Source organism: Mustela nigripes, chromosome 5, assembly GCF_022355385.1.
Source record: "Mustela nigripes isolate SB6536 chromosome 5, MUSNIG.SB6536, whole genome shotgun sequence".
NCBI lineage: Eukaryota > Metazoa > Chordata > Mammalia > Carnivora > Mustelidae > Mustela > Mustela nigripes.
In genome coordinates this window covers 13,590,063-13,604,620 of record NC_081561.1, presented here as the reverse complement: position 1 = coordinate 13,604,620, position 14,558 = coordinate 13,590,063, and the positions used below count along the sequence as shown (strand labels likewise).

Here is a 14,558-nt window from a genome sequence, read left to right as displayed (position 1 = left end):
CTGTCTGAGTAAAATTGTTTAAAGCTTTCAAACTCTGCCATCATTGTCTATAAAGACAGGAGAAGAGAAAACACTTAATCTGTTATGTTGCTAGCTCCATACCAACACTGCATAAATTCGTATCCTGGTTCATTTCCAAAGCCCTATTACAGTAAGTGATGTTGGTCTTAAATCAATCACAGTCCTGTGTCTGATTTTTTCTAATTAAATGTTTTAAAATATCTTTGGTGGACACTCAGTGTAAGATACTCAGAGTGACTTTTGTACACATAAATTACCACAATGAAGAGATCCTAACAACCTCAGTGGTTTCAGTGATATCACATGGTTATAACTCATGTGTTATCATTTTTTTTAAAGATTTTATTTATTTATTTGACAGAGATCACAAGTAGGCAGAGAGGCAGGCAGAGAGAGAGAGGAGGAAGCAGACTCCCTGCTGAGCAGAGAGCCCGATGTGGGGCTCGAACCCAGGACCCTGGGATCATAACCTGAGCCAAAAGCAGAGGCTTTAACCCACTGAGCCACCCAGGCGCCCCTCACATGTCATCATTTTTGACTACCAAATGTTCTCACAGATTCCTTGTGAAAATACCTTCCACTCACTTGTCGCAGTTTCACTATCAGAGTAAGAGTCAAGAGCTGACAACACTAACCTGAATATCTGAAAAAAGACCTTGATATTATGACTTCACGGATTTTTTTCCATAACAATTTCCTTGGCCATGGTGTGTACCTCAATCTTCCATGCGTAATATCGGAAAAACACTGAATCATTCTGTCAACATAAATGGACTACATCTTATTCATTTCTCATAATCCTTACCTAGTTACTCAAGTACTAGGTCACTGAGTGCCCATATGCTACCAGGCTCTGGCTAAACACTAGAAATACAACTCCAAAAAAAAAAAAAAAAAGAAGAAAAAAAATTGTCTCTTTCCTCATGAAGCTTACAGTCTAATGAGGGCAATATCAACCAAATAAGCACAAAAAATAAATGTAAAATTACAATTGTAATAAGTACACCACATCTCACCTGGGCTCCTAATCATTCTGCCTGCTACCAGTCTTGCTCATCCATGATCCAACCTCTATGTGCACAAATATTTCTAAATGTAAACCACATTTTTCCCATTTCCCTAGCTACTACCTCGGAAAAAGTCCTACAATTGTTTCCCAGAGCACATAGAATAAAACCCAGTCCTTGCCACGAATTATAAAACCTTGAGCAATCTCACCACTCCATTCCTCTCTGACATCATCTCATACCATTCTCCTGCCTTCTCTCTACCTCAGGGCCTTTGCACTTGTTCCTTCTGTCTGAAATTGCTCTGCTCCTGATAAAGGCTCCCTTTGTCACTCAGATCACAGCTTAAATGTTATCTTGCCTCCTAATCTAAGGTAGCATTCACTCACTTGCCTTAGGCGAGCTCAGGCCTCGATCCTGGGGTCCTGGGATCAAGCCCCACATCGGGTTCCTGTTCAGTAGGGAGTCTGCTTCTCCCTCTCCCTCTGCCCCTTCCCCTGCCTGTGCACTCACTCTCTCTCTCTCTCAAATAAATAAATAAAATATTTTTTTAAAAATCACTAAAAAATTATTTCACAACAATCAAATGAAATAAAGTATAAAAAATGTATTCAATTAGTAACAGTTCTATTTTCTTAAAGGTTTTATTTATTTATTTGAGAGAGAGCAAGAAGGAGCGCAAGCAGGCAGAGCTGCAGGCAGAGGGAAAGGGAGCAGCAGTCTTCCGGCTGAGCAGGGAGCCTGATGTAGGGGCTCGATCCCAGGACCCTGGGATCATGAACTGAGCTGAAGGTAGACACTTAACTGACTGAGCCACCCACGGGCCCCAATTAGTAATAATTTTAGAAAAGAAGCTACTATAACATATTTAACCTAAATCCCACAATTTAATCATATCCATTCTTATTTTTCTATCCTTTCAATAGATTGTTCCATCTTTAAAAAAAAAAAAACCTGCTACATGAAAAATGTTTTATAATGCACATCAACTGATGAAAATTTATTTGTAGATTTAGTTTAATAAGAAATTCTTATTCTATTCATTAAAATATTACTGACACTATAGTATGTCTGACATCTTAATATGTTGCACGAGTAAATCGTTATTTTTGTTTCTTTTTTTTAAGATTTTACTTTTCTTATTTACCAGAGAGAGAGAGAGAGAGAGAGAGAGAGCGAGCGCTCAATCAGGGAGAGCAGCAGGCAGAGGTAGAAGCAGGTTCCCTAGTGAGCAGGGATGTGGGGCTCAATCCCAGGACCCTGAGATCACGACCTGAGCCAAAGGCAGAGACTTAACCCACTGAGCCACCCAGGCACCCCTGGGCTGCCTTTATTAAGTGTTTTTTATCTGTCATCTGTGTGCTGCACCTGCATCCATCCATCCATCACGTGTCCTTACAACAACCCTGCAAGGTGATGGCACCACAGCCCCTTGCAGTTCAGGTCTCCTAGCTCCTGGGCTCTCGCTGGTACATGTGCCATCTATTTTACGCGGGTAAAGGTACTGTGCAAATGGATACATTTGCTAATGGCTAAGCGCAGGGTTGACAGTTTCAGAACTACGCAAACTAGAGTCTGAACAGAAAGAGTTGTTTACTGTGCTCCTTAAATTTAATTTCATACCATCACCATCTGTCTGTTGGAAGAACTTCCTACCTTATCCCAACAAATGTATCTGTTCCCCACATTCTCCGAATTAGTCAATCTCAGCCCTGACTTTGGAGGCAGAGTTAAATCTCGTTATTTTTCAACCCAGAGACCTGTACCCCTTGCAAGACGCAAAGGGCAAAGCCAGTGTTCCAGCCCCGATCTGACTACCAGGAAGCCCGGGTTCTTGGCGTTCCTGCGGGGAAGGTACTGTGCAGGTGCACGTCAGACCAAGCACCCGAGATTTCATTTCCATCTTTGGGCTCCTGAGAGCTGACTTAATGATCTTCACTACGTCTATTTGCCTTCTCAGAAGCATGGATACAAGCTCAAAAAGAAAACCTTCATAAGTGACAAAGATGCATCAGATACAACAAATGGCAGAACATCTTAAGTCCCAGAGAATGGGGAACTATTCTGTAGTTTCTACAGTCCTGCCCATTTGTCACTGATTGAGACAATGAAAACCTTTGCTAAAGCACAACTTGGCAATGCCACCCCCCCCAAAAAAAATAGATAAATCAGAAAACTATTAGACTGACTTGATTTTGTACCCTCCAGCTCTTGGGAAGCCCTGTCTTTTAAAATGCTTATTATTACCATTAGTATTTGAATATCTATAAGCAAACTGCTAATTCAAGCTTATGGAGCAGTGAACTTACCATTTACCTTTTATTTCTTAGACCTAAAATTGTACATAAGAAATTCTAATTCAGGGGTGCCTGGGTGCCTCAGTCGTCAAGTGTCTGCCTTTGGCTGGGGTCATGATCCCAAAGTCCTGGGATCAAGCCCCATATGGGGCTGCTAGCTCAGTGGAAAGCCTGCCTCTCCCTCTCCCACCACCCCCACCCCACTCTCCTGTATTTTCTCTCTTGCTGTCTCTGTCAAATAAATAAACAAAATCCTTAAAAGAAAAGAAATTCCAATTCATATTAACATTAGCAAGGTTCAAAAATTATCTCCAAATGGTTTATATTCATTTTTACAAAGCCTTTGAAAAAAGAAGGGAACTATATATACAGTACATTTTTTTAAGCCTTCAACAAGACAATGAAAATATAAAGGTATTATTAAAAAGCTCTCCACCGATTTGAGAAAGTCTCTGCCATGGAAATATTCTTGTCTTAACGATTATAGAGGTCTCAAGTTTCACCAAATCAATAATTTCGATCGGTTTATTAGAATAGAGGATGGTATTTTCTGTGCTTTTCTCTGGGATCACTTACTAAGTTAGAGAGACAATCATTTGACCACATCAAGCAGGCAGAGGCTTAACTATGGAAATCTAAAACTCCCCTATAACATTCCAGAGTTTTGCTAAAATTGGTACCTTCTGCTGGAAACAGGCAACGATCATACAAAATTATCTTTTTCATTCAAGAAGTGTTTATTGAGCACTTACTATGTTCCAGACATCATTCTAGAGGCTAAGAAGACAGTAGCAAAAAAATAAAAATCTTCAAAAATTAAAAAAAAAAAAAAAAGAAGAGCAAGGGTCTTTATGGAATTTTACACAATGGAAGAGTAAGACAGATATATAATTTTTGTTAATTTACATGACATGCCAGGTGGTAACAGAGCTGTGGGAAAGAACAGAGAATGGAGAGAGCAGAGAGAGCCTGGACTGGAGATAAATGTTACAATTTTGCACAGAATGCTTAGGGAGGGCCACTCTGGTAACATCAGAGCACAGGCCTGAAACAAACAGGGAGTAAGGCACACAACTCCTTGGAGAAAGAGCAGTCTCAGCAAAGCAAACAGTGCTAAGGTCTGGCAACCAGAGCAGGTTCGGTGAGTTCAAAGATCAAGGCTTCTAACTTCATCCAGACCTCCAGCATCCTAGGACAAGGACCTCTCCCCCGTGTGGCTCTGACCCCCGAGGCATCCATCCTTGGGTATACGATGTGTACGGAGTGATTTTTCATTTCATAAAATAAAATAAATCCAGGGGATAGAAGATAACTCCATTTAATTTTGGTTTTAATTCTAAAAACAGATGGAGAGAAAGAACTCACCCCACCTGGTGTCTGCAAGGCACGCACAAGCAAGGGTGTAATGTTCTTGGTTTTCCCCTGAGGACCCCCCCTCTTCCTCTAATGGACCACACCGACCGTCCGGAACCTGCCCAGCCTGCTGCAGTCCTCAGTGCTCAGTGGCCTCTCTTCCCAAAGCATCCTCCAGGGAAAAGCATCTTCAAGGCACTAGGAAACAGTCTTTGACCATAATCAGCAAATTAATTTTGGTCAACTTCAAATTGTGATTTATTCACATGAATCATGTTTTTAAATTCACCAACTCTACTGATAGACTACCAGGCACCAAGTCAGTGCACAATAAATGGGAGCTACTATAACATTCATTCAAAGAACCTATAGAACTCTGCTTCAGTCCTTGCTTTTATGGACACCTGTCCCTTACTCTTACTTTTCATGTTGTTTAAATAAGAAAAGACCACTGAGTGGTGCCTAGGTGGTTCAGTGGGGTAAGCAGCTGCCTTCAGCTCAGGTCATGATCCCAGGGTCCTGGGACTGATCCTCTCTCCCAACCCCTTTTTTGGGCTCCTTGCTCCGCAGGGAGTCTCCTGTCCCTCTCCCTCTGCTCCTAGACTCACTTTTGCCCACAGGCGCGCACTCTCTTTCTCAAATAAATAAATAAAATCTTAAAAAAAAAAAAAACCACTTAAGTTAAAATGCTTAATCAGTATTAATCACTTTAAATGGAGTGGGGAGGGGCAAATTATTATAAGAACTCAAATTATTATAAGAACAAACGTAAATGATATTTGAAGATCCATTTTTTGCTCATTGACCAGAATCAAAAGTTTATTCATAATTGCTAAAATAAAATTAAATTAGCTATTATTTTTTAAGTTTTATTTCAATTCCAGTTGTTAATGTATAGTATAATGTTAGTTTCCAGCGTACAATGTAGTGATTCCACACTTACATATAACACCCTGTACTTCTACAACAAGCTAGCTACTATCTTTTTATGCTTTTTATATATAATCTTTGAGACATGAATATCAGAAATCCAAGTAAGTTAAAACAGAACTGTGATGTGATTTCTAATGTTGTGTTTCAAATGAAATCTCAAATTAATTATATAGTGCCCTAATGATACATAAAACTTGAGTCAGTTTCCTAAGCCCCTAACATTGATTTTTTAAGCCCTCACTACTGACTTTGCAACTAGAGTAAAATGTAGTGATTTTATATCACATAAAAAAAACTTTTAAAGTATTCAATTAAGAAAAGCATACTTGTACCTACCTTATCTTTTCTTTTTTTTTTTTTTTAAAGATTTTATTTATTTATTTGACACAGAGAGATCACAAGTAGGCAGAGAGGCAGGCAGAGAGAGAGGAGGAAGCAGGCTCCCCACTGAGCAGAGAACCCGATGTGGGACTCTATCCCAGGACCCTGAGATCATGACCTGAGCCGAAGGCAGCGGCTTAACCCACTGAGCCACCCAGGCGCCCCCATGGTTCTTGTTCTTCAGAAGCTTACAGTCTAGCACAAAGAAAGAGATACAAGTATTTTTCAACACAACATATCAACTTGTTTTGGTTTTGGTTTTTTTAAAAGGTATACGCAGAAATCTAATCCTTAGGGCAAGAAGTTAGCTAAGGAAAAAACAGGTAAGACCAGACTGAGGTGAGCCCACAAAAGGCAATGCAGAAGAGACAACCATTTAAAGACATACTTAACGTATACAACAAATTAACACCATAGGAAATACGGATTCTGTTAATATTGAATACAAATAATAAGTGAAAGGACAGCTCTCTTCAGAAAGCATCATTTTTGGAAATCAATCTATTCTAGTTTCTTTTTTTTTTTAAGATATTATTTTTTTTTAAGATTTTATTTATTTATTTGTAAGAGAGAGAGAGAGAGAGCACAGGCAGACAGAGTGGAAGGCAGAGTCAGAGGGAGAAGCAGGCTCCCCGCGGAGCAAGGAGCCCGATGCGGGACTCGATCCCAGGACGCTGGGATCATGACCTGAGCCGAAGGCAGCTGCTTAACCAACTGAGCCACCCAGGCATCCCTAAGATATTATTTTTAAGTAATTTCTCCACCTAGCATGGGGCTGGAACTCACAACCCCAAGATCAAGAGTCATGTGCTCTACCTACTGAGCCAGCCCAGTCGGCTGGCTCTACTGTAGATTCTTTATATAGAAAAAAACACTCTGGAACATGTCACAATATGCTACGAAGAAATCCTTCTTGTTTTAAGATTTTAGGCTTTGTTTCTCATCATTAAAATGAGAAAAAAATGTCAAAGTGCCATAACAATGAGCATCATTATTTCTATACTATTATACAAACATATACACACACATATCAGTGACCTGATTAAAAAAGTTCCCTGCATTCCTTCACATAAACATAAACACACACACACACACACACACACACACTAGGATTCTGGTATGTTTTGTGTACCTTTAGCTTAATACAACAAAAATGATCACATCAGTTTTCTCTGTCTTAAACTGGAGATCACAAAAGTACTTCCCTCCTCGGTTTCTTGTGAGCATTAAATAAGCCAGTAGTTGTGCAGTGCAAAGGAAAGGGCCTGGCTCATAGGAAGCTCTCGTGAGGGTTTTGATTGATTGACAGAAAAAAGACGCAACCGCAGTCACACTAAACAAGGTCTGCGGAAGCCATATGTAACGAGAGGAAATGCCAATAAGACCACACGGAAACCTTTTAGTGTAGATTTACAATTCAAGACTTTGAGTAAGCATCTGTTCTTCAACATAATTATGTCTGACATGTCACAGAGTGATAAAATTGTGGAAAATGCCATGTCTCCGTTGGCCGACTATGGTTATCAGAAAGGGAAGAAGGTTCATAATGGACTGATCCTTAGAAACACAATTTCTCATGTAAACACATCAAATATGTTAGGCAAACACATAGTTAATCTGTGGTTAATACTATTCAAAGTGCACTTAGTCACAGTTCAAAGGAGTCACTTTTAGGTCAGTGGGGAGAAAAGGTGGGGCTAAGAGACCAGGACTGGCATCTCTAATGCAGGAGGGGCCAACCTCGGAAAACCAAGGAAAGAGCCCTCGCGTAATCTCTTCAGGAGTTTGGACCATAGAGTGATAAAGAGATTATTAATGCCATCAGAGTCTTTTTTTTTTTTTTCCCTCCTGTCCCCTGGAGCATCAAACCCCTGCAGACTTTCAGGATGTATTAAACTCCCTAATATCTGTTAAGTCACTGAAAACCTCCACTTCTTAGTCCTTTGGTTTTCACTTCAGCTGATTATAAGGTAAAGAAGCAGGGATCTAATGGAAAACACTTAGGGAAATACACAATTCCTCACCCTCCAGAACCCCCAATTTTCCTATTCATCATACATCTACGCAAATGTCCAAAATGTGAGACTGTAACATGTTTTGCATTTTTTTCTTAATGCACACTACTATAAACTAAGTTTCCAGTATTCTTCTGGTTGAATAACAAACTAACCAAATCTTATTTTCTTAACACTCTGGGGATATAAAATTATTTCAGAAGATTAAGGAATTAACTTTTCCCCATAAGAAAAAAGATGGTTGAAAACTAGGCCCAAGGAGAGTATTTGGATTTTGTTCATCACGATTTAGAGATAAAATACAAGAAATAATCACAATAGTTGGAAACAAGTAATTCCTCACCCCTAGAGCTCAGATAACTTCGATCAAGCAATACAAAATATACAGAAGGAAACACCAGATAAACATTCATTGACGATTAATACTGCACTATATAATTGCTACCAAAAACTGACAGGTAAGGAAATCAATCACTAATTGATTTGTACTTGAACTGTACTTAAAAACACTCCCATCAAGTGCCAGACAGTATAAATATATATAGCGCCCCCCCCCCCCCAAGTATTTGTGCTCTACCAAATGGTTAAGACATCTTACTTCATGTTAATTGGGAGCACAAAAAATAAAACATATGCCCGGCAAACATTCCTCAATCTCCATCATTCACTATTAATAATCCATGTCACAAAACATCCCTTCCCGTCACCACTGCCATGTGCCTCCCATGCCTTGTCTCAGCGCTATCATTATGATCAATACTGCCCTGCACAACAGGTTGGTTAACCTTATATTTATAGCATTTTTCCTCCAGGTCTCAGGGGCATATTCCTCTCCCCAACTACAAATCCATGCCTAAGGGCTTTAGTAATGAAGAAATCATTAAAAAAAAAACTATCATCCTTCACAAATAGACTTTTATAAAGGCCACAGCACATGATACTCGATGCCAAGGTACCAACCAGTCAGCATGTTAGCACAGGGCAACTAGAAACTGCCAGAGAACGCTGACCCAGAAACAGCCAATAAAGTCTTCGGTGGCCTTCTGCTGCCCCTGCCAGCTTGCTCACGCGGTTACAGAACAACAGACTTTCAACGACACGGGTATAATGTGACTCCTAACTTGACCGAGAATGTTTCTGGGCTCATTTTCCATCTGTGGACAGACTTGATAAGTGAAGTTGCAGGATGCTTCCGGTAGAATAATGGCTGTGATTACAATTATCAGACCATATTTTATAACTTATCCCAAAAACAAGGACCAGCTTCACTTCATAAAATTAAGAGTCTTGAGCCTAGGAATTCTGGAGAAGAGTCCTGCTACTGTGAAAAGACCAGGGGGACAACTAGTTTTCACACCTGAAGATGGCTGTGCTATTCCCAATTTCCACCAGGTGGCTAATCTAAATCAAGGCCATAAAGCACACTTTTCCTTTGCGTGTCCTAGGGAGCTACTGAGGAGATGACAAGTACTTTTTTTCTTTCATTTTGGGGTATGCACATGCCCCAGAATTCTAGCAACATATATAAACATGCCAAATTATTGTTCCTTAATGCACTGATGAAAGCTCCATTTCATGCTTCAGAACTTTCATAATAAACTACAAAGCGGTGCCTGAAGCCCCTTAACTGTTTAACCCTGATGTTTACTGACTTTATTTTTGGGGAAGAGAGACAGCTTTAAAAATGCCAAACTCTTAAAAAAAATAAATGAATGAATGAATAAAAAATGCCAAACTCTATTGAATCTTGTGCCTTGAGTAGCAAAGGTGACACATGAGTCCTTATTGTGCTGAATTAACCTTGGATACCTCCCTCCTTCGGAATACAAACTAAGGACCACAATGTAAATGTTGAGGCTGGAACCCAGAGCGAGGGCTCCATCCGGCTGCAGAGAGGATCCAGAGTCCTTGCACCTGAATGCTGGATTTGCTGACAAATACGTGAACAAAGCTGTATTCTTGGTACCTCCGAGCACAAAATCATTATTTTTACTACAAGACATGAAACTACATTCTGCGCCTATATAACATGCCTAGGCTTCAATACTCTGATTGCCTTCATGCTTGAATGAGAAAATACTTATTTTCTCTCCTGGTTACCTTCTCAAAAGAGATCTACTTCATTTTAATCAATGTACCATTTCATTATCGCCATCAAAGACTATTTAGCGGAGCATCTGTGACTCACTCTACAGGTAAAATCAGTTTAAAAACAAATGCCATTGTGAAATAATCTGGAAACTGTTGTTGCAACTTCATTTTTTAGTTTCAATACAATCTTCTTATGAATTGGCATTATTTAAAATTGCCAGCAAATACAAACTGACTTAGAAATCTGGTAATCAGCAGGCTAACAGGTGTTGAAATCCCAAAAGAAAGAAGAGGAATATTAGATAATCACTTTATGCCTGACACCTCAAGTAGCTTTAATAGCCATAATTCTAATCAACTTAACTGCAATTCTAAATGATCCGTGCCACTGGTTTCTTTTCACGAACTACCTTTAGGCAAAAACCTTCTTTCTCGCATTCCGTAGAACATTCTCTGACTGGCCTATTCCAACTTATGTATTATTTTATTCAATTGGGAATACAATTTAATTAGTTGAATCATTTTTCAGTTACCAACCCACATCTCTCGCCAATTAAAACAAATAGTACTAATACATTATTTCCTTCTAGACTGATGAGCTCTGTGTCTGAAAATGAATACTGCTGTCTACCACATTATCACACATGTTATCTAAAGAGGTACAAAATAGTCTTTGCAATGGTATTCATTCTTTGTGTCTGCAACAAACTAAGTATCATGAATGATGGCAAGGCTTGGGGCCGTTCAGACGGAGGCACCAAGAACTTGAGCAATTCCCCAGCCAGCACCCAAACGCCCTTGGCAACAGCATCTTAACCCTCTCCCTGCCCTCAAAACACAGGTGCAAACACCGCCCAGCTATGTGCCTCCTGAGGTGCTCAAGACTGCCGCTTCCTTACACGGAAAAACGCAAAGCATTTTGCAGCTCCTTAAAGCATGAACACAATACCTTCCAGAAACAATAGCAGTGACACCGGGGCCAAGCACCTAACCCCCAAAGCACTGGTCCTCCTGTTAACTCTGGTGTTGCTGGATGGGAAGCCCGGGCTACCCTTCCCATCCCGTTACAGATGTAACTACACCTTCCAAAGAGAAAGGTGACTGTGTTCAAAATGCACACGAACTTCAGAAGCACCAGAACGCTTGGGTCCCAGGCACCTAAGTACGGGCTCACTTTCCGGAGACTAAAAAACGTCTCGCTTCCTCCCCCTGCGAGCCTCCCCATCCCGTCCTCCTAGAGGATCATCTAGGACACAGGCGAGTCCAAAGGGAAATCCCGCCCCCCCGCCCCAAAGCCAGCCGAACGCGCCAAACCAAACCAAAGGAGAGCCGCGCGGTGGGCGCCGCCGGCCCCCCGCGCACCGCCGCTCGGGGCAGCCCCGCGCAGGGCAGCCCGTCGAAGCCCCGGCCGAGCGCCCGCCTGCCGAGGCTCTGCCCGCCCCGCCGGCCGCAGCGCGCCCGTTCCCCGGCGGCGCCGTCCCCGGGCGGCGGGCGGCCGGGCCGGAGGCGCCGGAGGGGCAGAGGGGCAGAGGCCCCCGCGTGGCGGCGGCGTCGGGGGCCCAGCCGGCCGGAGCCCGGCGGGGACGCGCCCCTCGGGGACCCGGGAGCGACCCGGCCCGGCGGGCGGCCCCCCACCCCCGAGCGCCCCTCCCGAGCCCTCCCCGGCCGCGGGCGCCCTCCCCTTACCTGGCCCGCGGCGGCGGTGGCGGCGGGCGCGGGGCCGGGAGCCGCTCCGGCAGCGGCGGCAGCAGCGGCGGCGGCGGGGCCGGGGAGGGGAGGGGAGGGAGGCGCCGGCGGAGGAGGAGCTCGCGCGAGGAGCTGGCGGGCCGCTTTGTTTCCACTGCGCCGCGCCGCCGACCCTGCGTCACCATGGCAACCGCCGGGGGCCCGGGGCGCAGTGGGGGAACACACCCCCCCGGCACCCAGGGTCCGGGCCGCGCGGGGCCGCCGCCGCGACCCCCGCCCTCCTGCTCGGCAGTCTGGGTGCCCCGAGGGGACAAGCCCCCCCCCCCCCCCCAGCCAGGAGCCGCCGCCACCACAAGCACACCCCTCTCCGGGTCTCCCGCACCGAACGGTGGGTCCCGCCCCTGCGAGCGGGGAAGGGGACAGACGCGAGCCAGCCCGGGGCCCGTCTTATTCCCACCCGGGTCGGCACCCCCCACCCCTTGATTTCCCGCCCTGGACACGCCAAGGCCCCGCCCACCGCACCTCTCGGCTGTGGAGCTGTACCCTCAAAATGGAAATTCCCTGAAGAGGGAAGAGCGAGCAGGGCAAACTGATAAAGTGTTGAGCAACTGGTACTCGGCGCTCCTGTTGCCACTGCCGCAGCGCGCGCGGAGCTGCCAAGGGAAACCGTGCCTCCTCCTCCTCCTGCTGCTCCTCCTCCTCCTCCTCCTGCTCCTCCCCTCCTCCTCCTGCTCCTCCCCTCCACCAGCATCGCCCCACCTGGGTCTGCTCTCCGCTCCGTCCACACCGCGCCTCGGTCCTGTGGCGGGCTCCGGGAGGAGAGATGGGGGCGGGGGGAGGGTAGTGGGCTTCGGTTTTTCGCTATAAACAACAGGATGCACTTGTAACCTCCCAAGCTGAAACTCAACTTTCAGGCTGCCCTGTGGATCGCAGCGGCTGCGGCTGCTCGGTTCCAGGCTGTGCGGGCTCATCCCGTGCCAGCGACCTGCCGCGCACTACGGACCGTGGCAGGGCCCTCCCCAGAAGAGAGTGGCGAGGCTGACCTTGGCACCTGCGTCCCTTCTTAAGGAAATTCTTGGAGAGGGAGGAAAAGTACTAGCAGACCCACGGTAGTGCTTCCTCTAAAGGACAGAGCTAGAGGACAGCTACCCTGGGGTGAGTGAGTCATCACCCCATACTATGTTTTCTTGAAAGATCAGTTCCTGAATCCCAAACCCGTGGTGAGCATGGCATTTAGGTCCCAGGGAGCATGGCATTTATTTTCTGGCATTTGTGAATCACCAAAGGAATGTCAATAACTTAAATTTTTAAAAAAAAAATCCAGGGTACCTGATGTTCTCTGGGTTTGCTACCTATCTGAAAAGCTATAAAGCAGAACAATGTTATTACCAATTGAAGCCATACGTATTAATCGATGAAAATATAAGATCCGGTTTATGGTGGAGAATAAAAACAGCTTGTTCTTCTGGAAGGCTGGCCAGTTTCCTGTAACAGGAACATTCATCCAGATGAAGTCAAGACAAAAGGTCTTTCCGTCAGGCTGTTAAGCAGTTTGGCAGTATTTGTCAAAATTTAAGATGAGCAGGGGTACCTGGGTGGCTCAGTGGGTTAGCACCCGGCTCTTGGTTTCTGCTCAGGTCTTGATCTCAGGGTGGTGATCTCAGGGTGGTGAGATCGAACCCCAAGATGGACTCTGCACACAAGATACAGTCTGTTTGTCCCTCTCCCCCAACCGCCCCTCCCCATGCACACACACTCTTTCTCTAAGTAAGTAAATAAATAAGTAAAATCCTTTAAAAAAATATTTTTAAGATATACATGCCTTTCACCCTGCTATCTCAGTTCTTAGAAATCTGTCAGGCATAAATGTACAAGTGTGCAATTACAGATGGGCAAGCATGCACCTTGCAGAAGTCTGTGGTAGCAGAAATTCGAAACAACTTGTATATCCATCAATAGCCTATGTACTGGGGCGCCTGGATGGCTCAGTGGGTTAAAGCCTCTGCCTTCAGCTCAGGTCATGGTCCCAGGGCCCTGGAATCGAGCCCCACATCAGGCTCTCTGCTCCAAGGGGAGACTGCTTTCTCCTCTCTCTCTTTGCCTGCCTCTCTGCCTACTTGTGATCTCTGCCTGTCAAATAAATAAATAAAATCTTAAAAAAAAAAAAAAAAAGCCTATGTACTATGTAGCCATTACAGATTATATATATATATATATATATGATACACAGGAAGTTACTGATTTCTTATACTAAAAAGAGAGGGGCTCCAGAACAACATGTGTGGGGTTATCCATTCCTGTGCAAGAGAATTTTTAGATAGATAGATAGCAGACAGACACACACATAGACGTAGTCATATAGATAAAGATCTGGGAGAATACAAACCTAATTTTTAACAGTGGTTATCTCTGAAACTAGGGTAAAAACTGAAGGAATCATCACTTGTTACTACATACAGCTCAGAATCATTGAATGTGTTAGTTGCTGTTTTTCGATGAGCACGTATCAGCAATTTTTCAATAAATAATTTTAAAAAGGTCCTTACTAAATGTTTGTTGACAGATACATTACTGCCTGGCTCAGAACAGAATACAGAGCAGTGTAGACCTCCTAAATTGGCCAGCCCTGCCCTCAGATGCTACAAGCTTGGAAAAGTCCATAGTGGCCCACACTTAGCGAATTACTTAGTGACCTAGTTCTGTCTTATTCTATGACATTCCTTGAAGACATTCACTTTTCTCAAGGAGATTTAGTTTCATCTGAAGGTCTGCTC

General features: G+C 43.9%; 1 protein-coding gene across 2 annotated transcripts in view; it reads right to left on the bottom strand.

Annotated features, from left to right (window-relative positions):
• RNF182 (ring finger protein 182) overlaps window positions 1–12,430 on the bottom strand; it is a 63,050-nt gene extending 50,620 nt beyond the window's left edge. The window contains exon 1 of one of the 2 annotated variants that reach the window (XM_059401626.1): window positions 12,307–12,430. The gene's annotated coding sequence lies outside the window, so the exon portion shown is untranslated. Of the gene's footprint in view, window positions 1–11,784; window positions 11,844–12,306 lie in introns of those variants that run through there. The other variant, XM_059401627.1, reaches the window with a different exon arrangement.
• Between the last annotated feature and the right edge of the window lie 2,128 nt (window positions 12,431–14,558).